This window comes from Hylobates moloch, unplaced genomic scaffold (assembly GCF_009828535.3).
Source record: "Hylobates moloch isolate HMO894 unplaced genomic scaffold, HMol_V3 SCAFFOLD_9, whole genome shotgun sequence".
In the NCBI taxonomy this organism is placed as follows: Eukaryota; Metazoa; Chordata; class Mammalia; order Primates; family Hylobatidae; genus Hylobates; species Hylobates moloch.
Genome location: NW_026652284.1, coordinates 52,140,739 through 52,152,924, shown reverse-complemented (window position 1 = coordinate 52,152,924; position 12,186 = coordinate 52,140,739). Strand labels below are relative to the sequence as shown.

At 40.3% G+C, this 12,186-nt stretch overlaps 1 protein-coding gene and 1 pseudogene across 8 annotated transcripts in view; one reads left to right on the top strand and one right to left on the bottom strand.

Moving 5' to 3' along the window:
• SPIDR (scaffold protein involved in DNA repair) overlaps window positions 1-12,186 on the top strand; it is a 527,842-nt gene that overhangs the window by 300,698 nt on the left and 214,958 nt on the right. The window lies entirely within an intron of this gene.
• LOC116813314 (small ribosomal subunit protein eS4, X isoform-like) lies at window positions 4,088-5,207 on the bottom strand (annotated as a pseudogene).

Sequence of the window (12,186 nt, the reverse complement as noted above, 5' to 3'; positions counted from 1 at the left end):
GATTCATCCCAGTTGTTGCATGTATAAGTAGTTACTTTTTACTGCAGAGTGGACGTCCATGGCATGGGGGTATATCAGTTTGTTTAACTATTCACCCATGGAAGGACGTCCAACTTTTATGAATAGTACTGGTATGAACATTTGTCTACAAGTTTTTGTGTGAAGGTAAGTTTTCACTTTTCTGGGATAAATACCCAAGAGTGCAATTACTGAGTCCTATAGTTGTTGCATGTTTAGTTCTTTTAGAAACTGCCAAACTGGTTTTTAGAGTGGCTATTTCATTTTACGTTGCCACCAGTAATGTGTGAGTGATCCAGTTTCTCCATACCAGCATTTGATGTTGTCACTATTTTTAAATTTTTATTCTGATAGATAGATAGTGATATCTCATTGTGGTTTTAGTGTGCATTTCCCTAATGCTTGTCAACTGAAGAATCATGAGGTTCAAAAATTTGGAAAGGAGAGCTTTATTTGTCATAAAGGGTGGCACACTGCAGGCCAGGAAATGTAGCCTTTGGCAAAAGCTGAGAAAAGCAATTTAAAGGAGGAAAGCCTAACACAGGTATTTATGCCCAATGGGTTGGCTAAGTATACATATTCAATAAGCTATGGGAGTCATGAAGATTTGTGAAAAAAGCACAACTGAGCTTCATGCCTCTTCATAGGTCACATGTTAAAAAAGTGATGGCATTAGCATGATCCAGGGGTGGAATTTTTGGCCCTCTGGCATCAAAAGATGAAACAGAGGACCTGAAAACCCTCATAGCACATCCTCTGCTAGTCAGTCAGAACTGGCCCAGAGATATGGTGGTCAGTTTTTAGGAAGGGATGCATTGTCAAGCTGGTGGGCTGTCACATCAAAGCTTCAAAGAGGGAGAGGGAGCCTGGTTTTGGCCTCAGATAATTGGCTGAAGGCAATAAAGGAATGAATTATCTGCTTCTTGTTTTCTGGAGTTGGTTTCCGCTTACTCCTTAGGCGAGAATTCTGGTTAAAGGTTAATAAGGAAGGAGCATACTGAGGCGTAACCAACCTGTTATCCTGTCATGGCCCAGGACTTCGTTTTTTAGGGTTTCTCTGGGGTCCCTTTGGCCAAGAGGGTTCTGTTCAGTTGGTGGAAAGGCTTGGGGTTTTATTTTTATTTTGCATGCTAATGGCATCAAGCATCTTTTTTTTTTTTTTTTTTTTTTTTTTGAGACGGAATCTCGCTCTTTCACCCAGGCTGGAGTGCAGTGGCGCAATCTCGGCTCACTGCAGGCTCCGCCCTCCGGGGTTCACGCCATTCTCCTGCCTCAGCCTCCCGCGTAGCTGGGACTAGAGGCGCCCGCCACCTCGCCTGGCTAATTTTTTTTTTTTTTTTTTTTGTATTTTTAGTAGAGACGGGATTTCACCATGTTAGCCAGGATGGTCTCGATCTCCTGACCTCGTGATCCGCCCACCTCGGCCTCCCAAAGTGCTGGGATTACAGGCGTGAGCCACCGCACCCGGGTGGCATCTTTTTATGTGCTCATTTGCCATTTATTTATCCTCCAGTGAAATATGTGTTCGTGTTTTTTGCTCATTTTCTAATTGGATTGTTTGCTATTTTATTGTGAAATTTTGAGGGTTCTTAATATATTCTAGATACTAGTCCTTAATTGCAGTCTCTAGCTTATATTTTTCGTATCTTCTCAACGAGGTCTTTCCCAGAATAAGTTTTAATTTTAATGAAGTTCAAATTACCAGTTTTTCCTTTTATGATTTCTGTTTTTGATGTCAAGTCTAAGAACTCTTCACCTAGCTATAAATCCAAAAGATTTTCTCCTGTGTCATTTTGTATTTAACTCTATGATCTATTTTGAGTTACTTTTCATATAAGGTGTGAGACTTAGGTGGAAGGTTTTGGTTTTTCTGTTTTTTGCCTGTGGGTGTCCAATTTCTCCACCATTTGTTGAAAAGGACATCTTCCCTTCAATGAATTGCTTTTGCACCTTTGTCAAAAATCACATAAATCTTTTTCTGGGTGTTCTGTTCCATTGATCTTTGTGTGTGTTTCTTTGTACCATCACACAGTCATGACTACAGAAGCTGTATGTCTTGAAATCAGGTTCATAGCACTGTATTCTTTTTCATAATTGTTTTAGCTGTTCAAGTTCCTTTGCCTTGCCACATAAATTTTAGAGTAATTTTATCTCTACAAAAAAATCTTCTGGAACTTCAGTAGGAATTTTGTTAAATGTCTATTATTCTGGAAAGAATTGAACTACTAATTATATGACATAATGACGTCTTTCAGTTCATGAACACAGTATGACTCTTCATTTGTATGGTTCTTCTTTTCTTTCTTTCATTAGCATTTTGTAGCTTTCGCATACAACTCTTACAGGTATTTTGTTAGATTTACACCAAAGTCTTTCTTTTTATCTTTTCTTTCTTTCTTTTTTTTGTTGCGACGGAGTCTCACTATGTCACCCAGGCTGGAGTGCAGTGGTACGATCTCAGCTCACTGCAACCTCTGCCTCCTGGGTTCAAGCGATTTCCAGCTAATTTTTGTATTTTTAGTAGAGACGGGATTTCACAATATTGGCCAGGCTGGTTTCGAACTCCTGACCTAAGTGATTCGCCCTCTTTGGCCTCCCAAAGTGCTAGGATTACAGGGGTGAGCCACTGTGCCCGGCCTTTTTTTCTTTCTTTTTCTGAAATTATAAAAAGTGTTGTTTTTTAAAATTTTGGTGTGCATGTATTCTAGTTTGCTAGTATATAGAAATATAATTGATTTTTGTGTGTTGATTTTTGTGCCCTGCAGCCTTGCTGAACTCATTTATTAGTTTTAGAAGTTTTTTATAGATTCTTTCATAACTTCTCCATAGGCAATCATGTCATCTATAAATAGGTTTAGTTTAATTCTTGTTCTCTGATCTGTACGCCCTTTCTTTCCTTATTGCACTGGCTAGAACTTCCAGTGCTACCCTGAATAACAGAAGTGAGAATAGACATTCTGGCTTGTTCCTAATCTTAGAGGAAAGTTTTCAGTCTTTCCCCAATAAATATAATATTAACTATAGGTTTTTTATAGATGTTCTCTACCAAATTGAGGAAATTTCCTTCAATTTCTAGTTTTCTGAGAAGTTTTAACATGAGAGGGTGTTTATTTTTGTCAAGTGGCTTTTCTGTATTGATTTATATGATCATATGATTTTTTCTTTATAATTTAATGTGGTAGATTACATAGATTGATTTTCAAATGTTGAACTAGCGTTGCATCCCTGGAATAAACTCGTCTTTGTTATGATGTATATATATATTTTTTACATATTACTGAATTTTATTTGCTAAGGATTTTTACATCTATATTCATAAAGCATATTGGCTTATAGTTTTCTTTTTGTACTCTTTTGTTTTGATACCAGCGTAATTCTGGGTTCATAAAATGGATTGGGAAGTATTCCCTCCTCTTCTATTTCGTGAAAAAGATTATAGAGAATGGATACTAATTGTTTCTTAAGTGTTTGGTAGAATTCAATAATGAAAGTGTCTGAGGCTGGAGATACCTGTTTGGGAAATTTTGAAATCACAATATCAATTTACTTAGTAGTCATAGGGCTATTCAAATAATCAGTTTTATATTGGGTGGCTTGTGGTAGTTTGTATTTTTTCAAGGAACTGGTTTATTTTACCCAACATGTCAAATTTTGTGTGCAGACTTGTCCATAGTATTCCCTTGTTATCCTTTTGATGTCTACATGGTCTATAGTGATATTCCCTTTTTCACTCCAGATATTAGTAATTCGCATGTTCTCTGTCTCTTTGTCAGTCTTGCTACACATTTGTCAATCTTATTGATCTTATCCGTGAACCAGGTTTGTTTCATGAATTTTCTTCATTTTTTTATTTTCAGCTTCATTGATTTCTGCTCTAATCTATTATTTCCTTTTCTCAGCTTGCTGTGGGTTTATTTTGCTCTTGTTTTCCTGAGTTCCTGGAGAGGGAGCCTTGATTGTTGATTTGAACCTTTTCTAATGTACACATTTTTAAAAATTTATTTTTATTAATCATGCCACATTATTTTAAATTATGTACAAAGATCTAATTTGTCACCCAGAGACCATTTCACCCACTGCTCCGTTTGGCTGCCAGTCTCTTGTCTCTGTCTTCAGCAATGGTGAGGCGTATACCTTTCCTCGGGGAAGAGAAATTCATGGTTTGTTGCCCTTGCCAGTAACAAAAATGTTGGAAAGCCAGGTGGCAAAGCTGTTGCCATTGGCATCTTTTATGTGAACCACATCAAAAGATCAAGGGTGCCTCTCTCTGTGGGTAATGACACCAATTCTTCCCAAGTTAGCACCTCCAGTCACCATCCACAGGTTACCAGTGTCAAACCTGATGAAATCAGTGATCTTGCCAGTTTCCAAATCAATCTGAATGGGATCATTCACCTTGATGGAGGGGATCAGGGTAGCACATGATGCAAGCATCATGAGTCACCAGATGAGGGATTCCTTTTGTGCCCACGAAGATTTTTCTCACTTTGCACAACTTGTACTTGGGCTCCTCAGGTGTACTATGATGTACAGCAAAGCAACCCTGGTGTCATAGATGAGACGAAAATTCTCTCCCATCTAGTCAATGCCCATGACATCTATGAATCCAGTGTGGTGGGTTATATCAGTTCGAACGTTGCCATCGATCTTAATGAACCACTGCATGCAAATCTTCTTTTTATATATTATTCATTTATTTATTTATTTTTGAGACAGAGTCTCACTGTCGCCAGGCTGGAGTGTAGTGGCGTGATCTTGGCTCACTACAACCTCCACCTCCTGGGTTTAAGCAATTCTCCTGGCTCAGCCTCCGCCTCCTGTGTAGCTGGGATTACAGGTGTCCACCACCACGCCCAGCTAATTTTTGTATTTTTGGTAGAGGCACAGTTTCACCATGTTGACTAGGATGGTCTTGATCTCTTGACGTCGTGATCTGCCCGCCTCGGCCTCCCAAAGTACTGGGATTATAGGCATGAGCTGCCACACCTGGCCACAAATCTTCTTTACTTCACATCCTGTCAAGGCATACTTAAGTCTGTTCCTTAGGAAAATGATGATGGGGAGACACTCTCTCAACTTGTGGGGACTGGTGGATGGACGATGAACAAACATACCAGGCAGTTTATCCAGCATCCAATGTTTTGGAGCTGCTACCCACTTTAGATGCTTCTTGGGAACACCAGCCATGGCTGCGTTAGGCACGGAAAGAGCGCATGTATGCATTTAGCCCTATAAAATTCCCTCTCAGCACTGCTTTCGCTTCATCCCACCAATTTTGATATGTAATCTTTTCATTTTCATTCAGTTTAATGTATTTTTTTTAATTTCCTGAGACTTCCTGTTTGACCCATAGAGATTTTGGAGTGTGTTGTTTAGTTTCCAAGTCTTTGGAAATGTTTCTGTCATTTTTCTATTGTTAATTAAAAGATAAGAAAAAGTAGCTTTTGCCTTAAACTAAAACTCAATAATTAATATGATAAAGTATGAACTCGTACATGAATTATACAGATGAAGTGAATTGATAATTACATATGCAGTGATTAAGTCTGCTATGCACATTAACACAAAGAAGGGAAGAAAATAGAATAAATAGATGATATTTTAAGCTTTTTTAAGTAAAAATAGGCCGAGTGTGGTGGCTCACACCTGTAATCCCAGCACTTTGGGAGGCCGAGGCTGGTGGATCACCTGAGGTCAGGGGTTCGAAACCAGCATGGCCAACGTGGTGAAACCCTGTCTCTACTAAAAATACAAAAATTAGCTAGGCATGGTGACAGGTGCCTGTAATCCCAGCTACTCGGGAGGCTGAGGCAGGAGAATCACTTGAACCCGGCAGGCGGAGGTTGCAGTCAGCTGCGATTGCACCACTGCACTCTGGCCTGGGCAACAGAGCGAAACTTCATCTCAAAAAACAGAACAAAAGGGAAAAAGTAAGAATGATGAAAGGACTAATGAAAAATCATTTTAGGAGACAACTGGAAATATTCTTTCTTGTGTGTTTGAATATCCTCATTCCTCTTTGTGTTTATTTATTTATTTTTATTATACTTTAAGTTCTAGGGTACATGTGCACAACGTGCAGGTTTGTTACATATGTATACATGTGCCATGTTGGTGAGCTGCACCCATTAATTTGTCATTTACATTAGGTATATCTCCTAATGCTATCCCTCCCTTCTCCCCCTACCCCATGACAGGTCCCAGTGTGTGATGTTCCCCACCCTGTGTGCAAGTGTTTTCATGGTTCACTTCCCACCTATGAGTGAGAACGTGCGGTGTTTGGTTTTCTGTCCTTGTGATAGTTTGCTCAGAATGATGGTTTCCAGCTTCATCCATGTCCCTACAAAGGACATGAACTCATCCCTTTCTATGGCTGCATAATATTCCATGGTGCATGTGTGCCACATTTTCTTAATCCAGTCTATCATTGATGGACATTTGGGTTGGTTCCAAGTCTTTACTATTGTGAATATTGCTGCAATAAACATACGTGTGCATGTGTCTTTACAGCAGCATGATTTATAATCCTTTGGGTATATACCCAGTAACGGGATTGCTGGGTCAAATGGTATTTCTAGTTCTAGATCCTTGAGGAGTCGCCACCCTCTCTTCCACAATAGTTGAACCAGTTTACAGTCCCACCAACAGTGTAAAAGTGTTCCTGTTACTCCACATCCTCTCCAGCACCTGTTGTTTCCTGACTTTTTAATGATCACCATTCTAACTGGTGTGAGATGATATCTCATTGTGGTTTTGATTTGCATTTCTCTGATGGCCAGTGATGATGAGCATTTTTTCATGTGTCTGTTGGCTGCATAAATGTCTTCCCTTGAGAAGTGTCTGTTCATACCCTTCACCCACTTTTTGATGGGGTTGTTTGTTTTTTCTTGTAAATTTGAGTTCTTTGTAGATTCCAGATATTAGCCCTTTGTCAGATGAGTAGATTGCAAAAATGTTCTCCCATTCTGTAGGTTGCCTGTTCACTCTGATGGTAGTTTCTTTTGCTGTGCAGAAGCTCTTTAGTTTAATTAGATCCCATTTGTCAATTTTGGCTTTTGTTGCCGTTGCTTTGGGTGTTTTAGTCATGGAGTCCTTGCCCATGTCTATGTCCTGAATGGTATTGCCTAGGTTTTCTTCTAGGGTTTTTATGGTTTTAGGTCTAACATTTAAGTCTTTAATCCCTCTTGAATTAATTTTTCTATAAAGTGTAAGAAACGGATCCAGTTTCAGCTTTCTACATATGGCTAGCCAGTTTTCCCAGCACCATTTATTAAATAGGGAATCCTTTCCCCATTTCTTGTTTTTGTCAGATTTGTCAAAGATCAGGTGGTTGTAGATGTGTGGTATTATTTCTAAGGGCTCTGTTCTATTCCATTGGTCTGTATCTGTGTTTTGGTACCAGTACCATGGTGTTTTCGTTACTGTAACCTTGTAGTATAGTTTGAAGTCAAGTACTGTGATGCCTCCAGCTTTGTTCTTTTTGCTTAGGATTGTCTTTGCTATGCAGGCTCTTTTTTGGTTCCATATGAACTTTAAAGTATTTTTTTCCAATTCTGTGAAGAAAGTCATTGGTAGCTTGATGGGGATGGCATTGAATCTATAAATTACCTTGGGCAGTATGGCCATTTTCACGATATTGATTCTTCCTATCCATGAGCATGGGATGTTCTTCCATTTGTTTGTGTCCTCTTTTATTTCATTGAGCAGTGGTTTGTAGTTCTCCCTGAAGAAGTCCTTCACATCCCTTGTAAGTTGGATTCCTAGATATTTTATTCTCTTTGAAACAATTGTGAATGGGAGTTCACTCATGATTTGGCTCTCCCTTTGTCTGTTGTTGGTGTATATAGGAATGCTTGTGATTTTTGTACATTGATTTTATATCCTGAAACATTGCTGCAGTTGCTTATCAGCTTAAGGATCTTTGGGGCTGAGATAATGGGGTTTTCTAAATATACAGTCATGGCATCTGCAAACAGGGACAATCTGACTTCCTCATTTCCTAACTGAATACCCTTTATTTCTTTCTCTTGCCTGATTGCCCTGGCCAGAACTTCCAACACTACATTGAATAGAAGTTGTGAAGGAGGGCATCCCTGTCTTGTGCCAGTTTTCAAAAGGAATGCTTCCAGCTTTTGCCCATTCAGTATGATACTGGCTGTGGGTTTGTCCTAAATAGCTCTTATTATTTTGAGATACGTTCCATCAGTACCTAGTTTATTGAGAGTTTTTAGCATGAAGTGTTGTTGAATTTTGTCAAAGGCCTTTTCTGCATCTGTTGAGATAATCATGTGGTTTTTGTCTTTGGTTTTATTTATGTGATGGATTACGTTTATTGATCTGCATATGTTGAACCAGCCTTGCATCCCAGGATGAAGCCAACTTGCTGGTGGTGGCTAAGCTTTTTGATGTGCTGCTGGATTTGGTTTGCCAGTATTTTATTGAGGATTTTCACATCGATATTCATCAGGGATATTGGTCTAAAATTCTCCGTTTTTGTTGTGTCTCTGCCCGACTTTGTTATCAGCATGATGCTGGCCTCACAATATGAGTTAGAGAGGATTCCCTCTTTTTCTATTGACTAGAATAGTTTCAGAAGGAATGGTACCAGCTCCTCTTTGTTCCTCTGGTGGAATTTGGCTGTGAATCCATCTGGTCCTAGACTTTTTTTGGTTGGTAGACTATTAATTATTGCCTCAATTTCAGAGCCTGTTATTGGTCTATTCAGGGATTCAACTTATTTCTGGTTTAGTCTTGGGAGGGTGTATGTGTCCAGGAATTTATCCATTTCTTCTAGATTTTCTAGTTTATTTGTGTAGAGGTGTTTATAGTATTCTGTGATGATAGTTTGTATTTCTGTGGGATCGGTGGTGATATCCTTTTTATTATTTTGTATTATGTCTATCTGATTCTTCTCTCTTTTCTTCTTTGTCAGTCTTGCTAGAAGTCTATCAATTTTGTTGATCATTTCAAAAAACCAGCTCCTGGATTCACTGTTTTTTTTGTAGGGTTTTTTGTGTGTCTCTTTCCTTCAGTTCTTCTCTGATCTTAGTTATTTCTTGCCTTCTGCTAGCTTTTGAATTTGTTAGCTCTTGCTTCTCTAGTTCATTTCATTGTGATGTTAGGGTGTCAATTTTAGAACTTTCCTGCTTTCTCTTGTGGATATTTAGTGCTATAAATTTCCCTCTACACACTGCTTTGAATGTGTCCCAGAGACTCTGTTATGTTGTATCTTTGTTCTCATTGGTTTCAAAGAACATCTTTATTTCTGCCTTCATTTTGTTATGTACCCAGTAGTCATTCAGGAGCAGGTTGTTCAGTTTCCATGTAGTTGAGCGGTTTTGAGTGAGTTTCTTAATCCTGAGTTCTAGTTTGATTGCACTGTGGTCTGAGAGACAGTTATAATTTGTGTTCTTTTACATTTGCTGAGGAGTGCTTTACTTCCAACTATGTGGTCAATTTTGTAACAAGTGTGATGTGGTGCTGAGAAGAATATAAATCTGTTGATTTGGGGTGGAGAGTTCTGTAGATGTCTATTAGGTCTGCTTGGTGCAGAGCTGAGTTCAAGACCTGGATATCCTTGTAACTTTCTGTCACGTTGATCTGTCTAATGTTGACCGTGGAGTGTTAAAGTCTCCCATTATTATTGTGTGGGAGTCTAAGTCTCTTTATAGGTCTCTAAGTACTTCCTTTTTGAATCTGGGTGCTCCCGTATTGGGTGCATATATATTTAGGATAGTTAGTTCTTCTTGTTGAATTGATCCATTTACCATTATGTAATGGCCTTCTTTGTCTCTTTTGATCTTTGTTGATTTAAAGTCTTTTATCAGAGACTAGGATTGCAACCCCTGCTTTTTTTTTGTTTTCCATTTGCTTGGTAGATCTTCCTGCATCCCTTTATTTTGAGCCTATTTGTGTCTCTGCATGTGAGATGGGTCTCCTGAATACAGCACACTGATGGGTCTTGACTCTTTATCCAATCTGCTAGTCTGTGTCTTTTAATTGGAGCATTTAACCCATTTACATTTAAGGTTAATATTGTTATGTGTGAATTTGATCCTGTCATTATGAGGTTAGCTGGTTATTTTGCTCTTTAGTTCATGCAGTTTCTTCCTTGCATCGATGGTCTTTACAATTTGGCATGTTTTTTCAGTGGCTGGTACCAGTTGTTTCTTTCCATGTTTAGTGCTTCCTTCAGGCGCTCTTTTAGGGCAGGCCTGGTGGTGACAAAATCTCTTAGCATTTGTTTGTCTGTAAAGGATTTTATTTCTTCTTCACTTATGAAGCTTAGTTTGGCTGGATATGAAATTCTGGGTTGAAAATTCTTTTCTTTAAGAATGTTGAATATTGGCCCCCACCGTCTTCTGGCTTGTAGAGTATCTGCCGAGAGATCCACTGTTAGTCTGATGAGCTTCCCTTTGTGGGTAACTCGACCTTTCTCTCTGGCTGCCCTTAACATTTTTTCCTCCATTTCAACTTTGGTGAATCTGACAATTATGTGCCTTGGAGTTGCTCTTCTCGAGGAGTGTCTTTGTGGCATTCTCTGTATTTCCTGAATTTGAATGTTGGGGAAGTTCTCCTGGATAATATCCTGCAGAGTGTTTTCCAACTTGGTTCCATTCTCCCCGTCACTTTCAGGTACACCCATCAGACATAGATTTGGCCTTTTCACATAGTCCCATAATTTTTGGAGGCTTTATTCGTTTCTTTTTACTGCTTTTTCTCTAAACTTCTCGCTTCATTTCATTCATTTGGTCTTCAGTCACTGATACCCTTTCTTCCAGTTGATCGAATCGGCTTCTGAAGCTTGTGCATGCATCACGTAGTTCTCGTGCCATGGTTTTCAGCTCCATCAGGTAATTTAAGGTCTTCTCTATGCGGTTTATTCTAGTTAAACTGTTCATCTAATCTGTTTTCAAGGTTTTTAGCTTCTTTCCGATGGGTTCGAACATCCTCCTTTAGCTCGGCGAAGTTTGTTATTACCTGTCATCTGAAGCCTTCTCTCAACTTGTCAAAGTTACTTTCTGTCCAGCTTTGCTCTGTTGCTGGTGAGGAGCTGTCTTCCTTTGGAGGAGAAGAGGTGCTGTGATTTTTAGAATTTTCAGCCTTTCTGCTCTGGTTTCTCCCCATCTTTGTGGTTTTAACTACTTTGCTCTTTGATGATGGTGATGTGCCAATGGGGTTTTGATGTGGATGTCCTTTCTGTTTGTTTGGTTTCCTTCCAACAGTCAGGACCCTCAGCTGCAGGTCTGTTGGAGTTTGCTGGAGGTCCACTCCAGACCCTGTTTGCCTTGGTATCACCAGCTGAGGCTGCAGAACAGCAAATACTGCAGAACGGCAAATGTTGCTGCCTGATCCTTCCTCTCGAATCTTCGTCTCAGTGGGGCACCTGGCTGTATGTGGTATCAGTCTGCCCCTACTGGGAGGTGTCTCCCAGTTAGGCTACTCGAGGGTCAGGGACCCACTTGAGGAGGCAGTCCATCCATTCTCAGATCTCAAACTCTGTGCTGGGAGAACCACTACTCTCTTCAGAGCTGTCAGACAGGTACGTTTAAGTCTGCAGAAATTGTCTGCTGCCTTTTGTTCAGCTATGCCCTGCCCCCAGAGGTGGAGTCTACAGAGGCAGGCAGGCCTCCTGGAGCTGTGGTAGGCTCCACCCAGTTCGAGCTTCCCGGCACTTTGTTTACCTACTCAAGCCTCAGCAATGGTGGACGTCCCTCCCCCAGCCTCACTGCCACCTTGCAGTTCGATCTCAGATTGCTGTGCTAGCATTGAGCTAGGCTCCGTGGGCATGGAACCCTCTGAGCCAGGCACGGGATGTAATCTCCTGGTGTGCTGTTTGCTAAGACCATTGGAAAAGCGCAGTATTAGGGTGGTAGTGTCCTGATTTTCTAGGTACCGTCTGTCACGGCTTCCCTTCCTAGGAAAGGGAATTCCCCGACCCCTTGCGCTTCCTGGGTGAGACAGTGCCCCACCCTGCTTCGGCTCCCACTTCGTGGGCTGCACCCACTGTCCGACAAGCCCCAGTGAGATGAACCCTGTAACTCAGTTGGAAATGCAGAAGTCACCCGTCTTCTGTGTCGTTCACGCTTGGAGCTGTATACTGGAGCTGTTCCTGTTCAGCCATCTTGGAACCTCCTCTCCTCTTTGTGTTTAAATACATATTGCCCA